The sequence below is a fragment of the Saccopteryx leptura genome, chromosome 10, assembly GCF_036850995.1.
Source record: "Saccopteryx leptura isolate mSacLep1 chromosome 10, mSacLep1_pri_phased_curated, whole genome shotgun sequence".
NCBI classification, from domain to species: Eukaryota; Metazoa; Chordata; class Mammalia; order Chiroptera; family Emballonuridae; genus Saccopteryx; species Saccopteryx leptura.
Window position 1 is genome coordinate 65,272,699 of NC_089512.1, and position 17,173 is coordinate 65,289,871.

At 40.6% G+C, this 17,173-nt stretch overlaps 1 pseudogene; it reads left to right on the top strand.

The window, feature by feature from the left end:
* Nucleotides 1–4,337: 4,337 nt before the first annotated feature.
* Nucleotides 4,338–6,192, top strand: LOC136381994 (probable ATP-dependent RNA helicase DDX5 pseudogene; annotated as a pseudogene).
* Nucleotides 6,193–17,173: the final 10,981 nt, after the last annotated feature.

Genomic DNA, 17,173 nt, shown 5'->3' on the forward strand with positions numbered 1-17,173 from the left:
CAGTCAGAGCAAAGAGTCACTTAGAAGAAGAGGGAGCATCAGGGACACAAGTTTAGAGAGCTGAGGTCTAGGCTACATCCCCCCATCTGCTGAGTACCCTCCAAAGGGTGGGCGGACCCAGCTGCAGTGTGCTGGTGCCCGAGTGCCCAAGGAGGCGGCAGCGGCAGCAGTGGTGGTGAGTTGGCAGACAGACTACACCTTGGGAATACAGAGGCCACACCTACTGGCCAAGAGTAGATAAAAGCCAGCCTAAGAGTGCAGCTGGTATTTACGATGACACCTGGGCCCAGCAGAGGCAGACACAAATTCTGGATCACCTGTAGCTCCAAGAAGTTGCTAAGGGCCAGTCATAAGAGGGACCCCTCCCCCCCCGATCTGTGCCATGTTCTGGCCAGGGAGGTCCAGGGCTGGTGCATCCAGCTCCATATATGGAGAGCATCAGCTCAAGACCTAACAACCTTAGTTAGAGTGGTATCTTAAGGAAGGACTCTTCACACCTAACCCAGCTAAGGCATAGAAAATTCTGACACAAATAGCAAGAAGAACAGTAGCAGCAGACAAGTAGCCCACAGTGAATTACAAATAACAGCTGAGGTCAACCCAAGAAGATCTAGAAACAACAAAACTGGAAGCTGGAGGCAGGCAACACCAACCCTATACTCAGCAAGCTACACTAACAGCACATCCAAAGGAGCATCTATACATGGACAAAATGGGAAGACAGAGAAATGCAATCCAAATGAATCAACAAGAGGAATCCCCAGAAAAAGAACTGAATGAGATGGAAATAACCAAGATACTAAATACAGAGATTAAAATAATGATTGTTAGAATGCTCAAGGATCTTAGAGCAACAATGGACGGACATAATGAAAACGTAAATAAAGAGATAGCAAGCATCAAAAAGGACATTGAAATCATAAAAAAGAATCAGACAGAAATGGCAAATACAATATCAGAAATGACTACACTGGAAGGAATTAAAAGCAGGATGGATAAAGCAGAGGATTCAATCAGCAATTTAGAGGACAAGATAAATGAGAAGCAGAACAGCAAAAAGAAAAAGAGGATCAAAAAGTTGGAAGAAACTCTAAGAGAGCTCTGTGACAACATGAAGAGAAACAACATCAGCATCATAAGGGTTCCTGAAGGAGAAGAGAAGAACAAGGAATAGAGAACCTGATTGAAGAAATGATAGCTGAAAACTTCCCTAAATTGATGAAGGAAAAAGTTACACAAGTTCAAGAAGCACAGATAGTCCCAATAAAGAGGAACCCAAAGAGACCCAAACCAAGACACATCATAATTAAAATACCAAGGTTAAGAGATAAAGAAAGAATACTAAAAGCTGAAAGAGGAAAGCAATCAGACTCCTAAAAAGGAGCTCCCTTAAGATTTCATTTGATTTTTCAACAGAAGCACTTGAGATCAGAAGGGAATGGCAAGAAATATTCAAAGTAATGCTAAACAACAGCCTACAACCAAGAGTTCTTTATCCAGCAAGGCTATCATTTAAAATTGAAAGAGAAATAAAAAGCTTCCCAGACAATAAAAACTTGAGGAATTTATTACAACCAAACAAATACTGCAAGAAATGTTAAGGGGCCTGCTGTAAACAGAACAAAGCAGGAAAACAATCTAGTTAAAGAAGAATGTAGATTTAAAGAATAAAATGGCAATAAATAGCTACATATCAATAATAACCTTAAATGTAAATATATTAAATTGTCCAACCAAAAGACATAGGGTAGCTGCATGGATAAGAAAACAGTACCCATACATATGCTGTCTACAAGAGACACACTTTAAAACAAAAGATACACATAGACTGAAAGTAAAGGGATGGAAAAAAATATTTCAAGCAAATAAAAATTTAAAAAGCTGGGGTAGCAATACTTATATATGACAAAATAGACTTTAAAACAAAGGATATAGTAAGAGATAAAGAAAGTCACTACATAATGATAAAGGGAGCAATCCAACAAGAAGATATAACCATTGTAAATATCTATGCACCTAATATAGGAGCACCTAAATATATAAAGCAGATTTTGATGGATATAAAGGGGAGATCAACAGCAATACTAGAATAGTAGGGGATTTTAATACCCCACTAATATCACTGGATAGATCCTCAAGAAAGAAAATTAACAAAGAACCAGCAGCCTTAAAGGACACACTAGATCAACTGGGTTTAATAGATACCTTTAGAACATTTCACCCTAAAGCAGCAGAATATACATCTTCTCAAGGGCTCATGGTACATTCTCTAGGATAGACCACATGTTAGGACATAAAATGAGTCTCAATAAATTTAAAATTGAAATCATATTAAGCATCTTCTCTGATCACAATGGCATGAAACTAAAAATCAAATATAATAGAAAAACTGAAAATCATTCAAACACTTGGAAACCAAATAGCATGTTATTAAATAATGAATGGGTTAACAATAAGAGCAAGGAAGAATTAAAACATTTTCTTGAAACAAATGAAAATGAACATACAACAATTCAAAATTTATGAGACACAGCAAAAGCAGTACTGAGAGGGAAGTTAATAGCATTACAGGCATACCTTAAGAAGCAAGAAAAAGCTCAAATAACTTAACCCTGCATCTAAAGGAACTAGAAAAAGAACAGCAAGTAAAGCTCAGAGGAAGTAGAAGGAAGGAAATAATAAAGATCAGAGCAGAAATAAATGACATATAGGCTAAAAAAAGATACAGAAGATCAATGAATACAGCCCACAGTGAATTACAAATAACAGCTGAGGTCAACCCAAGAAGATCTAGAAACAACAAAACTGGAAGCTGGAGGCAGGCAACACCAACCCTATACTCAGCAAGCTACACTAACAGCACATCCAAAGGAGCATCTATACATGGACAAAATGGGAAGACAGAGAAATGCAATCCAAATGAATCAACAAGAGGAATCAGAGCAGAAATAAATGACATATAGGCTAAAGATCAGAGCAGAAATAAATGACATATAGGCTAAAAAAAGATACAGAAGATCAATGAAACCAAGAGCTGGTTCTTTGAAAAGGTAAACAAGATTGATGAATGTTTAAGCAGACTCACCAGGAATAAAAAAGAAAGGACTCAAATAAATAAAATTAGAAACGAGAGTGGACAAATAACAACTGACACAACAGAAATACAAAATATTGCAAGAAAATACTATGAAGAAGTGTATGCCAAAAAATTAGACAACCTAGGGAAAATGGACAAATTCCTTGAAACATATAATCTTTCAAAAATCAATCTGGAAGAATCAGAAAACCTAAACAGACCAATTACAATAAATGAGGTTGAAGCAGTTATCAAAAACTCCCAACAAACAAAAGTCCTGGGCCAGATGGCTTCTCAGGCGAATTCTACCAAATATTCAAAGAACTAACTCCTATCCTTCTCAAGCTATTTCAAAAAATACAAGAGGAGGGAAGACCTCCAAACTCCTTTTATGAGGCAAGTATATATAATACTGATTCCAAAACCAGGCAAAAACAATACAAAGAAAAAAATCTATAGGCCAATATCCCTGATGAATTTAGATGCTAAAATTCTCAACAAAATATTAGCAAACTGGATCCAGCAATACATGAAAAAAATCATACATCATGATCAAGTAGGATTTATTCTGGGGATGCAAGGCTGGTACAATATTTGCAAATCAATCAGTGTGATTCATCACATAAACAAAAGGAAGGAGAAAAATCACATGATAATTTCAATAGATGCAGAAAACGCATTTGATAAAATCTAGCACCCATTCATGATCAAAACTCTCAGCAAAGTGGGAATACAGGGAACATACATCAACATGATAAAGGCCATCTATGACAAACCCACAGCCAACATTATATTCAATGGGCAAAAATTAAAAGCAATCCCCCTAAGATCAGGAACAAAGCAGGGGTGCCCTGTTTCACCACTCTTATTCAACATAGTCCTGGAAGTCCTAGCCACAGCAATCAGACAAGAAGAAGAAATAAAAGGCATCCATATTGGAAAAGAAGAAGCAAAATTATCATTATTTGCTGATGGTATGATACTGTACATAGAAAACCCTAAAATCTCAGTCCTGATAAATGAATTCAGCAAGGTGGCAGGATATAAAATTAATATTCAGAAATCAGAGGCATTTTTATACATCAACAATGAACTGTCTGAAATAAAAATCAAGAAAACAGTCCCCAATTCATTCATTTCTATCGATCTCTAGGTGAGTTGCTCCGGCTGCTGTCGGTGCCCACCCTCGGGCGTCGCAGCCCCCGCCAGGCTTCGCCATCACTGAGGCCTCTTCTAGCATCTCGTCGCGCCCCATTCTCTTTTACTTCGTTCCTCGCCAACTGCAATCATTGACGCCATGTTTGTCTATTCGAGTGACCGGGACCGCGGTCGGGATCGAGGGTTTGGTGCACCTCAATTTGGAGAAAGTAGGGCAGGGCCTCCATCAGGAAAGAAGTTTGGAAACCCTGGGGAGAAACTAGTTAAAAAGAAGTGGAATCTTGATGAGCTGCCCGAATTTGAGAAGAATTTTTATCAAGAACACCCTGATTTGGCTAGGGGCACAGCGCAAGAGGTGGAGACATACAGAAGAAGCAAGGAAGTTACAGTTAGAGGTCACAACTGCCCAAAGCCAGTTCTTAATTTTTATGAAGCAAATTTTCCTGCAAATGTCATGGACGTGATTGCAAGACAGAACTTTACTGAACCCACTGCTATTCAAGCTCAGGAATGGCCAGTTGCTCTAAGTGGATTGGATATGGTTCGAATAGCACAGACTGGATCTGGGAAAACATTGTCTTATTTGCTCCCTGCCATTTGTTCATATCAATCATCAGCCATTCCTAGAGAGAGGAGATAGGCCGATTTACTTGGTGCTAGCACCAACTCGGGAACTGGCCCAACAAGTGCAGCAAGTAGCTACTGAATACTGTAGGGCATGTCGATTGAAGTCTACTTGTATTTATGGTGGTGCTCCTAAGGGACCACAGATTTGCGATTTGGAGAGAAGTGTGGAAATCTGTATTGCAACACCTGGAAGACTGATTGACTTTTTAGAGTGTGGGAAGACAAATCTGAGATGAACCACCTACCTAGTCCTTGATGAAGCAGATAGAATGCTTGATATGGGCTTTGAACCCCAAATAAGGAAGATTGTGGATCAGATAAGATCTGATAGGCAAACCGTAATGTGGAGTGCAACTTGGCCAAAAGAGGTAAGACAGCTTGCTGAAGATTTCCTGAAAGACTATATTCATATAAACATTGGTGCACTGGAACTGAGTGCAAACCATAACATTCTTCAGATTGTGAATGTGTGTCATGATGTAGAAAAGGATGAAAAACTTATTCGTCTGATGGAAGTGATCATGAGCAAGAAGGAGAATAAAACCATTGTCTTTGTTGAAACCAAAAGATGTGATGAACTTACTAGAAAAATGAGGAGAGATGGGTGGCCTGCCATGGGTATCCATGGTGACAAGAGTCAACAGGAATGTGACTGGGTTCTAAATGAATTCAAACATGGAAAATCCTCCTATTCTGATTGCTACAGATGTGGCCTCCAGAGGGCTAGATGTGGAAAATGTGAAATTTGTCATCAATTATCACTACGCTAACTCCTCAGAGAATTATATTCATCGAATTGGAAGAACTGCTCACAGTACCAAAACAGGCACAGCATACACTTTCTTTACACCTAATAACATAAAGCAAGTGAGCGACCTTATCTCTGTGCTTCGGGAAGCTATTCAAGCAATTAATCCCAAGTTGCTTCAGTTGGCTGAAGACAGAGGTTCAGGTCATTCCAGGGGCAGAGGAGGCATGAAGGATGACCATCAGGACAGATACTCTGCAGGCAAAGGGGTGGATTTAATACCTTTAGAGAAAGGGAAAATTATGACGGGTTACTCTAGTCTGCTTAAGAAAGATTTTGGGGCAAAAACCCAGAATGGTGTTTACAGTGCTACAAATTACACTAATGGGAGCTTTGGAAGTAATTTTGTGTCTGCTGGTATACAGGTCAGTTTTAGGACTGGTATGGTTATGATGGCATTCAGCAATATGGAAGTAATGTTCCAAATATGCACAATGGTATGAACCAACAGGCATATGCATATCCTGCCACTGCAGCTGCACCTATGATTGGGTATCCAATGCCAACAGGATATTCTCAATAAGACTTTAGAAGTATATGTAAATGTCTCTGTTTTTCAAAATTGCTCTTTATATTATATGTTATCAGACAAGATAGTTATTTAAGAAACATGGGAAATGCAGAAATGACTGCAGTGCAGCAGTAATTATGTTGCACTTTTTTGCTATTTAAGTTTGATATTTCTCTACTTTTCTGAAACAATTTTTAGATTTTCTTGTACTAGAAAATGTAGGCAGTGTTTTCACAAAAGTAAATGTACAGTGATTTCAAATACAATGAATGAAGGCAATGCATGGTCTTCCAATAAAAAATATTTGAAGACTAAAAAAAAAAAAAAGAAAGCAATCCCCTTCACTATTGCACCAATAATAATAATAATAATAATAATAATAATAACAATAAAGTACCTTGGAGTAAATGTAACCAAGGAGGTTAAAGTCTTATACTCAGAAAATTATAAAACATTGATAAAATAAATCAAGGAAGATACAAACAAATGGAAGCATATACCGTGTTCATGGATAGGAAGAATAAACATCAATAAAATGTCTATATACCCAAAGCAATTTATAAATTCAATGCAATTCTATTAAAATACCAATGGCATACTTCAAAGATATAGAACACATATTCCAAACATTTATATGTAACCAAAAAAGAATATGAATACCCTCAGCAATCTTGAAAAAGAAGAATAAAGTGAGTGGTATCACACTTCCTGATATCAAGTTATACTACAAGGTGATTGTACTCAAAACAGCTTGGTACTGGCATAAGGACAGGCATATAGATTAATCAAACACAACAGAGAACCCAGAAATAAAACCACACTTTATGGACAATTGATATTGGACAAAGAAGATAAGAGCATACAGTGAAGTAAAGACAATCTCTTTAACAAATGGTGTTGGGAAAATTGGACAGGTACTTGCAAAAAAATGAAACTAGACCACCAACTTAAACCATTCACAGAATAAACTCAAAATGGATAAAATACTTAAATATAAGTCATGAAACCATAATCATCTTGGAAGAAAACAGGCAGTAAGCTCTTTGACATCTCTCAGCAATATATTTGCTGATTTATCTCCATGGGCAAGTGAAATAAAGGACAGGATGAACAAATAGGACTATATCAAACTAAAAAACTTTTGCACAACTTAAGACAGGGGTTGGGAACCTATGGCTCATGAGCCAGATGTGGCTCTTTTGATGGCTGCATCTGGCTCACAGACAAATCTTTAATAAAAATAATAATAACGTGCCCTGGCCAGTTGGCTCAGTGGTAGAGTGTCGGCCTGGCGTGTGGGGGACCCAGGTTCGATTCCCGGCCAGGGCACATAGGAGAAGCGCCCATTTGCTTCTCCACCCCACCCCTTCCTCTCTGTCTCTCTCTTCCCCTCCCGCAGCCAAGGCTCCATTGGAGCAAAGATGGCCCGGGTGCTGGGGATGGCTCCTTGGCCTCTGCCCCAGGCGCTAGAGTGGCTCTGGTCGCAGCAGAGCGACGCCCCGGAGGGGCAGAGCATCGCCCCCTGGTGGGCGTGCCGGGTGGATCGCGGTCGGGTGCATGCAGGAGTCTGTCTGACTGTCTCTCCCCGTTTCCAGCTTCAGAAAAGTACAAATAATAATAATAATAATAATAATAACGTTAAAAATATAAAATATTCTCATGTATTACAATCTATTCATTTTCTACTGCTCATGTTCATGGTTGTGGGTGGCTGGAGCCAATCACAGCTGTCCTCCGGGACAACACCAAATTTTTATTGGATAATGCCTAATGTACACGGGTCATTGTGAGGTCAGGAAGTAAACTTCCCTCCTTTTAATCAAGTAGTCAGCTAGCTAATTGTAGAAACCCTTTTGACGAAGAAGATGGCTAAAAGAAAAAAAGATGAGGAGTATTGTACTTTTTAGCAGGAATGGACAGAGGAATTCACCTTTGTGGAGAAAGCAGGTTCTGCAGTGTGACTAATATGCAATGATAAAATTGCATTGATGAAACAGTCAAATATAAAGTGGCACTTTGACACACGCCATACTACATTTGCATTGAAATATCCAGTGGGGGACAGCAGGAAGAAAGCATGTCAAGAGCTACTGTGCATAGTGCAAGCTAGTCAGCAGCAACTCCGCATTTGGACCCAATAAGATGACTAGAATTCGGCTAGCTTTGCTGGTGCTTTAGCAATTGTGAGAAATGGAAAGCCATTCACAGATGGGGAGTATGCCAAAACATTCATGCTTGATGTTGCCAATGAACTTTTTGACGACTTTTTGGATAAAGAAAAGATAATCAAACGTATAAAAGACATGTCTCTGTTGGCAAGAACTGTTCATGATCGTACATCATGATGGCAAATCAAATTGAGGCAACACAAGTGAAGGACATAAATGCAGCACCATTCTTTTCTCTCTCTTTGGATGAGTCAACAGACGTAAGCCATTTATCCCAGTTCAGCGTGATTGCAAGGTATGCTGTCGGTGACACACTACGTAAGGAAAGTCTTGCTGTTTTGCCTATGAAAGAGACAACAAGAGGGGAGGATTTATTCAAGTCTTTCACTGAGTTTGCTAAAGAAAAAAATCTACCAATGGATAAACTTATTTCGATGTGTACTGATGGTGCTCCGTGCATGGTGGGGAAAAACAGAGGATTCGTAGCGCTTCTTTATGAACATGAAAAGAGACCCATCCTAAGTTTTCACTGCATCTTACATCAGGAGGAGCTTTGTCCTCAGATGTGTGGCGAGCAGCTTGGTGAGGTGATGTCGCTGGTCATTTGAGTGGTCAACTTTATTGTTGCCCGAGCTTTAAATGTTCGCCAGTTTAAAACACTGCTGGATGAAGTTGGGAATAATTATCCTGGTCTGCTTCTGCACAGCGGTGTGCATTGGTTGTCAAGAGGGAAGGTGCTCAGCCATTTCGCGGCTTGTCTGAGCAAAATCTGGACTTTTCTTGAAATGAAAAACGTCAAGCATCCTGAGTTAGCTAACACTGAGTGGCTCCTGAAGTTCTACTATCTCATGGACATGACTGATCATCTGAACCAGCTCAATGTGAAAATAAAAGGCGTTGGAAATATATTCTTATCCCTTCAACAGCAGTGTTTGCATTTGAAAACAAACTGGAACTCTTCATCGCCGACATTGAAACAGGTTGTTTACTACACTTTGAAAAACTAGGAGAGTTTAAAGATGCATGCACAGCAAGTGACCCTGCTCAACATCTTGATCTCCAGCAGCTAGTGGGCTTCACATCTAATCTCCTGCAGTCATTAAAAGCATGCTTTGGACAATTTTGTGAGCACACTCGTCTTTTTAAGTTCATCACCCATCCACACGAGTGTGTAAGTGGACAGCACCGACATGAGTTACATCCCCGGTGTCTCTGTCAGAGATTTTGAGCTACAAGCTGCTGACCTGAAGGCCTCAGACATATGGGTGAATAAGTTCAAGTCACTGAATGAATATTTGGAAAGACTTGCACAATAGCAAGCAGAGTTGGCGAGAAAACACAAGTGGGGAGAAATGAAAAAACTTCAACCCGCGGACCAGCTGATTGCCAAAACTTGGAATGCACTTCCCGTCACATACCACACACTGCAGCATGTGAGTATTGCTGTACTGACAATGTTTGGCTCTATGTATATATGTGAGCAGTCTTTCTCACATGTAAAGAACATTAAGACCAACCTATGATCATGTTTAATGGATGGAAGTCTCAACGCCTGCATGAAGCTTAACCTCACCACATATCAACCAGACTACAAAGCCATCAGCAAAACCATGCAGCACCAGAAGTCACATTAATGGTAAGAAGTACTTTATTCATCATTGGTTAGCAACAGCATAACAACGTTATTAAAAAGAATTCAGAGACTTATTGTACTTTAAAAGTGTTGGTCTTACACAAAATGCACACATTTCCTTGTATTTAGTGTTAAACATATTGTATAGCTCGCAAGGAATTACATTTTAAAATATGTGGCATTCATGGCTCTCTCAGCCAAAAAAGTTCCCGATCCCTGGCTTAAGACAATATGAACAAAATAAAAAGACAACCCACACAATGGAAGTATATATTTGACAATATGTCTGATAAGGGGTTAATAACCAAAATTTATAAAGAAACTCAACGCCAGGAAGATAAACAATCCAATAAAAAAAATGGGCAAAAGAAATGAACAGACACTTCTCCAAAGAGGACATACAGATGGCCAATAGGCAGATGAAAAAATGTTCAACATCACTAATCATTAGAGAAATGCAAATTAAAACCACAATGAGATATCACCTCACACCAGTCAGAATGGCGCTCATCAACAAAACAACACAGGATAAGTGCTGGCGAGGATGTGAAGAAAAGGGAACCCTCCTGCACTGCTGGTGGGAATGCAGACTGGTGCAGCCACTGTGGAAAACAGTATGGAGATTCCTCAAGAAATTAAAAATGGAACTGCCTTTTGACCCTGCTATCCCACTTTTAGGACTATATCCTAAGAATACCAAATCACTGATTTAAAAGAAGATACGCACCCCCATGTTTATTGCAGCATTGTTTACAATAGCCAAGATCTGGAAACAGCCCAAGTGTCCATCAGTGGACGAATGGATTAAAAAGCAGTGGTACATATAAACAATGTAATACTACGTGACCATAAAAAAGAAGGAAATCTTACCTTTTGCGACAACATGGATGGACCTGGAAACTATTATGTTAAGTGAAATAAGCCAGGTAGAGAAAGAAAAATATCATATGACCTCCTCATTTGAGGAATCTAATGAACAATGTGAACTGAGGAACGGAATAGAGACAGAGGAGGAATCAAAGGGACCAGAGGGAAAGCAGACAGAGGGAAAGGGGATGATAGGATGGGATCAGAGAAGGGAAAGAGATTAGTGAAATTATATACACATTACAACGTTATAGAGAGCAGCAAAGAAAATCCTGGAGGGAAGGGGGAAGGCGTTGGGGGGAGGGGCAAGGGGGTGTCGAGGGGAACACGGGGATGGGGGGAGATATATTCGGTGGGACACTTGAATCTATGTAAACACAATAAATTAAAATCATTAAAAATAAAAAAAAACAGAAGGGACCCAAACTGCACAGAATTCATTGTACTAAGTGGAAAAGAGCTTTTTCTGGACATCTAGTCTCCTTCTGAGAAACTAAGAACTTGTTTCCGCTTTCATTTTCAACTGACATGTGTTCAGTAAAAGTACTTTCAAGTTGTCCTTCAAAAAAAAAACAATAATAATAATAGGTAGGTCATACTGAAACCACAGTGTAAAAATGGGGAGGTGTTTTCCTCTCTTGGTTGGGTCTCAGGAATATAGTTACAAAGGCCCAAGTGAAAACCTTGTTCACCATTTTCCCTTTTTCCTTCTCTGTGTTATCTGGGGAGGTGGGGCTGTGAGCAGAGTTGGCACCACAGGGCCAGGCTGTGGGCTGTGCAGCAGCCAGCACACCTCTCTCTGCGGTTCACCAAGGAGACGCTGCCTTTTCCAGAGGAGCAGTGGGGAGCAAAACGTATTCTGGGATGGCGATGCTGCAGGCATTTCTGTAGTTGTTTTACAGTGTGTCTTTTGGTTTTCTTGTTTGTTTGTTTGTTGTTTTTGCCAAGCCCTGTTTGAGAAGGGCCTACCCCGTGCTGCCTCTGCCAATATGACCTTGGTTTACAGGCAATTCCTAGAGATTAAGGAGGGAAGAGGGGAGGAAACCTCTCCAGAATCCTTTGTAGAGGCTCCGTAGCTTTGGGTGCCCCTGAAGACAGCAACCTTGCCAGCATGTTCTCTGGCTTTCATAGAAAACGGTTTTTGTTTTGTTTTGCTTTTCTTTGTTTTGTTTTAAATCACTGTTTTTTGGAGGTCTTAGGCTAATGTGATATGAAGCAAGTAATGTCTTAGACTTTGCGTACAACTGGGTTCGTGCTCCTCTCTTCCTGGCGAGCAGGTATCCAGGCTCTGTTCCACATCAGACTCTCAGGGGGGAGGCGCAGAGGCTGCTGCGATGGCTACGGGACGGCTTTCCAAGTGTTCAGTTTCCCTGCAAACAACCCAGTCCACTTGGCTAAGAGGAGGTCCCTGGGGGGCCTGGATTTATGTGGAAAACTTGGCTCTCTTTTTAATGACTTTCCTCTCAACCACCCCAGCTGAGAAAATGGACAGAGCATCAGGTGACTGGCCATACTGGTCAAAGTCCAGTGAGAAATTCATGGGGCATGCCAGCTTCTAGAGAGGCCACTCATGGCACGTGGCCTCGTAAACCCACAGAGCTCAGCAGCTAGCTGACGTCAAGTTAATGTGCTATCTCTCGGGTGGCTGAAGCCTTTGTTTTGAAGGAGACAGGCTAGCACCTTGGCAGTGAGCCAGGTGTCAAGGAGTCTGTGGGACAGCAGTGCAGGGATGACCACCCTTACTCTGTTGAGTGAACTAAGGGTGATGGCAGCTCCTCACCTCCCTTGTAAGATCGCTGAGGCATGGAGCTGGCTGTCTCGTCAGAGTGTGACAAATGTAAAGTGGAGTTTGTCTAGGGACGGAGGGATGGAAGCAGGGAAAACAAATGACTTGCTTCTTGATAAACGTGTGTCCTCCACTCTCTGCTGGCAAAAATCTGTTGTGAAATCTCACACAAGTTTTGATCCTCTGATTTCCTGTTCATCTGAGAAAACTGCTTTACACCTCCCAATTTTTGCTAATTATCTTCAAAAATGTTATTTTGAAGATATTGTTTTAAACACCCCCTTTTTTCCAACAGAGTACATTTTTTTCCTCAAGTGGAAAAAGTTGTATCTCAGTTTATAGGTGTGTGAAAATTAATATTAGAGTCCAATCCCTTAAATAAAATCTTTATTGTCAGAATATAGAACTTGAAGGGTTTTATAAGGGTACTGTGGTGCACAGAGCATACATCATGTACCCTATTACTGATACATTAATATTTCTTCAGTGAGATATGTAAATGTTCACCTTCGTGGTATAAGGAAACTGTAAAAAGTCCTATATCAGGTCAGGTCTTGCCAATATTGAGTTAATTTTTAAAAATAAGCAAGACTGAATTTTAGAATTGTAAATAAGGGAATGTGGATCTATGTTTATATTGTATATGTGAATTTCTGTTTTAGAAGAAATATGGCCTGACCAGGCGGTGGTACAGTGGATAGAGTGTTGGACTGGGACACAGAGGACCCAGGTTCGAAACTCCGATGTTGCTGGCTTGAGCATGGGCTCATCTGGCTTGAGCACAGGCTCACCAGCTTGAGCATGGAGTCACTGGCTTAAGCATGGGATCACAGACATAACCCTATGGTCACTGGCTTGAGTCCAAAGGTCACTGGCTTGAGCTCAAGGTTGCTGGCTTGAGCAAGGGGTCATTCACTCGGCTGTAGCCCCCTGCCCCCGGTCAATATATGAGAAAGCAATCAATGAATAACTAACGTGCTGCAATGAAGAATTGATGCTTCTCATCTCTCTCCCTTCCTGTCTGTCTGTCCCTATCTGTCCCTCTCTCTGACTCTCTGTCAAAAAAAAAAAAAGAAGAAGAAGAAGAAGAAGGAATGTGATGTACAAGTTCCAATAAAAAATTCATAGATTATAAAAGAAAAGGTAGCCCCTTGAGATCTGGCTTTGAAATTGCCTCCAATCTTAATGTCTTTACATATTTATTGCTTTCTACTTCTCCCTTGCCACTGACTAATTAGAACCTCCTGCTCAAGGGTTGCAAACTCATGTATTTGAGAAGACCACAGGTAATATACACAGAGTGATTTAGGTTAGACAACAGGGAATGATGGGAACCAGGACACAGACGAGCCCCTGCGCACCCAAGGAGTTGGATAGCCTCCTTTTTAAATTGAATAGGTTATCTTTTTTCAAAGTAGGCAAACATATTCTAGATTTCAAAGTTCAAATTCCAACTCAAGTAATTGGAAATTCTCACATGCCTTCCAGAAAATATTTGGTTTCTTGAAATATTATTAATGCCACATGCAGATACTTTAGCATGCACCAACACAACCACTGTGAGTTGAGAGAAAACGTTAGTGCTTTCAGTGTGGACAGGTGTCACTTCCCAGTGACACACTGCACGGGGTCTGTGAGTACTTACCCATCATGTTACTCTCTAATATGAGTTTTTCAGCCTCAATTTATGCTAAAGAGGCCACTTTATTTCAACCTCAAGACTTTAGCCTTGGCACTAGTGGGTGACTAACCAATCTTTGGTTATCAGGTGGCAGAAGCAAGTGTCAGAGACTGTAATAAGCAGCTGGGGCTTTGAAATCTTTCCAAAGCAAGTTTGTATCCCTCCATTTCTGCACTTGTGGCTGCATGGCTGGGAGAAGATGGTCCTAACACTATTCCCCAAAGATCAATCCAGCATCCCCCACAGCCCCATTCTATACTCTATGCCAGTGGTCCCCAACCCCCGGGCTGCGGACCGGTACCGGTCCGTGGGCCATTTGGTACTGGTCTGCAGAGAGAGAATAAATAACTTACATTATTTCCGTTTTATTTATATCTAAGTCTGAACTATGTTTTATTTTTTGAAAATGACCAGATTCCCTCTGTTACATCGGTCTAAGACTCACTCTTGACGCTTGTCTCGGTCACGTGATACATTTATCCGTCCCACCCTAAAGGCCAGTCCGTGAAATTATTTTCTGACATTAAACCGGTCCGTGGCCCAAAAAAGGTTGGGGACCACTGCTCTACACGGTGGCATACCACAGAGGTGCTGCTCTGTGGATTGCAGCTCCCAAATACCTGCAGATAACGGAGTTGATCAAGATCTGGCACTTGAAGTTTATCCTATATATGTTCATTGTCAGCCGCACCAAAATGGCTGAGTCCCATCTTGTGGGCACAGTTGTACTTCTTCGCACACCACATGTTGTTTCAACCATTACCAGGGTAATTTGAGTAGAGGTTGGTGATTTTGAAGCACACTTCGAGCACCTGGTTTTAGACAGAATCTTTCATCCTATTTTTAAGTTCATTGATCCTCACTGTGACTTGTCACTCTGGCTCTGTTTATGCTCTGTAGTGTGGTGTCGAGTGGTATTGCGTTTTGGCGTAATCATCAGCTGAAGAGATCACAAATCAAGCATTATTTCTGAAAACAATAATAGGCATGCCAGTGTATTTTAAAATTCGTTCATACTTTATTTTTCTCCAAAAATAGAAGTATTTATTTTAAAGGTTTGTGTTTTAAATATTCTTGTTTAAAGAGTTGCTGTTCTCACAGACTGGAGGGCAAAAAGTTTAGTGACTCAATTGCATAAGTATTTATTGAATAGTTACTATAGTATAGGCCCCATGTCTGACACCGTATTCATTTTCTGGGCTACACCGGAGTGAGAGATACCATTCAAACATTCAGTTCAACAAATGGGATTTGTGTGGTGACTGTTCCATATGCTGACAACACACACAATTATGTCTCTAGTTCTTACCTCTCCCTTTAAACTCAGAATCAGTGCATCTAACTGCCTTTCAGTATCTTCACTGGGGTGTCCAGTAGGCATCTTAAACTTACATGTTCACTGGAGACAGAAAGTACAATAGAGATGACCAAGGCCTGGGGGTTCGGGGGTGGGGAGTTCATGTCTAACGGGTACAGAGCTCGTGTTTGGGATAATGGAACAGTTTGGGAAATGAATAGTGGCGATGGTCACAACACTGTGTATGTACTTCATGCCACTGAATTGTACACTTAGAATTGGTTAACATGGCAGCCCTGGCTGAGTAGCTCAGTTCGTTAGAGCATCTTTCCGATTTGTCAAGGTTGCAGGTTCAATCCCCAGTCAGGGCACATATAAGAATCAACTAATGAATGCATAAATAAGTAGAACAATAAGTCGATGTTTCTCTCTCTCTAAAATTAATTAATAAAAAAATTAAAAGCCACTGGATATTTTTTAAAAAAGGTTAACATGGTAAATTTCATGTTTGTATACATTACTATAATAAAATAGTACACATTCAAAACTAGATTTTTATGCCCCCAAGCCTGTTTCTTCTGCCATTCTTTTTATCTCAGTAAATAACATCTCCACTGAACTTTAGATGTGTGTTAAAAACTTGGTGTCCTCATCCTTGGTCCTTTCCTTTTTATTTATTTGTTTATTTTTCTTAATTGATTTTAGAGAGACAAAGGGGAGAAAGGAGGAGAGAGAGAGAGAAGCATTCATTATGTTGTTCCACTTAGTTGTACACTCATGGACTCTTCCCATATGTGCCCTGACCAGGCATCAAACCTGCAACATTGATCTTTCAGGACAACGCTCTCTCTGAATGAGCTAACTAGCTGGAGTCAATTCTTTCCCTTTTTCCCACCAACATCCGATCTGTTACTAAATCCTCCACTCAAAATACATATAGTCTTCCTGCATCTACTCTTTTTGTTTTTTGTTTGTTTTCTCTCTTTTTTTATAATTTTATTTTTTAATTGCAGTTGATATTCAATACAGCATTCTATTAGTTTCAGATGTATAGCATAGTGATAAGACATTTATATAACTTACAAAGTGATCACCCAGATAAATCTAGCACCAACCTGGCACCATACATAGTTATTACAATATTATTGACTATATTCCCCATGCTGTACTTTACAACCCATGACTATTCTGTAGTTGTCAATTTCTATTTCTTTTTCTTTTTCTTTTTCTTTTTTTTTTTTTGTATTTTTCTGAAGCTGGAAACGGGGATAGACAGTCAGACAGACTCCCGCATGCGCCCGACCGGGATCCATCCGGCACGCCCACCAGGGGCGACGCTCTGCCCCTCCGGGGCGTCGCTCTGTCGCGAACAGAGCCACTCTAGCGCCTGGGGCAGAGGCCAAGGAGCCATCCCCAGCACCTGGGCCATCTTTGCTCCAATGGAGCCTTAGCTGCGGGAGGGGAAGAGAGAGACAGAGAGGAAGGAGAGGGGGAGGGGTGGAGAAGCAGATGGGCGCCTCTCCTGTGTGCCCTGGCCAGGAATCGAACCGGGACTTCTGCA